This window comes from Oryctolagus cuniculus, chromosome 16 (assembly GCF_964237555.1).
Source record: "Oryctolagus cuniculus chromosome 16, mOryCun1.1, whole genome shotgun sequence".
NCBI classification, from domain to species: Eukaryota; Metazoa; Chordata; class Mammalia; order Lagomorpha; family Leporidae; genus Oryctolagus; species Oryctolagus cuniculus.
This window is the reverse complement of record NC_091447.1, coordinates 57,500,433-57,502,082: the sequence shown is the minus strand read 5'-3', so window position 1 is coordinate 57,502,082 and position 1,650 is coordinate 57,500,433. Positions and strand designations below refer to the sequence as shown.

At 51.2% G+C, this 1,650-nt stretch overlaps 1 pseudogene; it reads left to right on the top strand.

Annotated features, from left to right (window-relative positions):
* Positions 1-782: 782 nt before the first annotated feature.
* LOC100345246 (mitochondrial import inner membrane translocase subunit Tim13 pseudogene) lies at positions 783-1,283 on the top strand (annotated as a pseudogene).
* The last annotated feature ends 367 nt before the right edge of the window (positions 1,284-1,650 follow it).

Here is a 1,650-nt window from a genome sequence, read left to right as displayed (position 1 = left end):
TTTAAACTTTCTTGCACTAAAATCAATATGTACTTTAATTCCAATTTTTACGAACTTTGGGAGTACCCTCATATCATTGTGAAAGCTTATTTTGTAGCATCCATTCTGAGATTTATTCATTTTTGCCTATAGCTGGATTTTGAATATTTTTGTGGAGGGATAACCGTGTTTGTCTCTGCGGGCAGCTGATCGAGTGTCCTGAGGGCCGGGTGCTGTGTGAACCCGGGCAGCTGGGCAGCAGTGTGGGGACACGCGCTGTGATGGACAGGAGCAACCATGGAGCTGATGAGTCCAGATGAATGGCTTAAATATTGTTTGTAGTTTGCAAATTAGATATACACAGGCAAGAAAAACTGTTTCTATACTTTCCTTCCATAGTTATGCTCGGTTTGCTAAAATAACTCCCATAAATAAGAGGATTGGGACTCTCAAACCTGGGTTCTGATTTTGGCAAAATAAATTTGCAAATAACCTTGATCTGGGGCACGCAACTCCATTCCAAATCAAGGCTGTTTACAGTGTCATTTGGCAGACTGCAATCCAAAATCAGGGCTCTTTAGAATTTCATCATCCAAAAATGTGAAAAAATAAAAAACAACATGATTTTTCTTTTTCTCTCTGGAAACTTTTCTTTTAACAAACTTCAGAGTATTTTTGGGTAGCAAAAGCATGGGAAGAAAAATCTCATCAAGAGGGAAGTGTACCAGGCAGGGTCCAGATGGACACATTTGGCTCACTCAAACTGGTCGGAGGGGAGTTTAAGAAAGAGACTTGTGGGAGACGGGTCGGTGCGCGCGGCCACAGTCCGGCTGACTGTGCGGAGCCATGGAGGGCAGCTTCGGCTCGGACTTCGGGGGCTCGGGCGGCGGGAAGCTGGAATCGGGGCTCATCATGGAGCAGGTGAAGGTGCAGATCGCCGTGGCCAACGCGCAGGAGCTGCTGCAGAGAATGACGGACAAGTGCTTCCGGAAGTGCATCGGGAAGCCGGGGGGTGGGGGGTTCCTTGGACAACTCGGAGCAGAAGTGCATCGCCATGTGCATGGACCGCTACATGGACGCCTGGAACACCGTGTCGCGCGCCTACACCTCGCGGCTGCAGCGGGAGTGGGCCAACCTGTGACCGAGCCGGACGCCGCAGGCCGGGCGTCGGGGGCCGGGTCTGGACCTTGGTGGGGAGGGGGTGCTTGGGCCCTGCTCCGCTGTGACCCCGCGAGGGCGAATAAACGGCTGAGCCAGCAAAAAAAAAAAAAAAAAAAAAAAAAAAAAAAAAAGAAAGAAAGAAAGAGACTTGTTCCCAGTGTGTGGGTGGAGTGTGGGATAGGGCCTTCCATCCATCAGATTTTGGGGCAAAGGTCAGCTGGAAGGAGGCTCACCCTTCCTGCCAGATCATGGACCCCCAGGGAGCGAGCAGCATCGGGGGACTGATAGCCAACCTTGCACTCCACCCTCCTGACTACTTGCCAATGCCTCTCGTCTGATTTCATCCAGAAGGCAGAAGTCACAGCTTTGGCTCTCACTGGTCAGCCTCCGAGGCACATGGCAGCTGCGGTCTTCAGGCGTCTGTAGGGGCAGGAGTCCACACCATCCAATCCTCTGGTCCCTTGGCCTCCACCATTGCATATCCCCATGTCCTCAGCATGGGGAGCACAG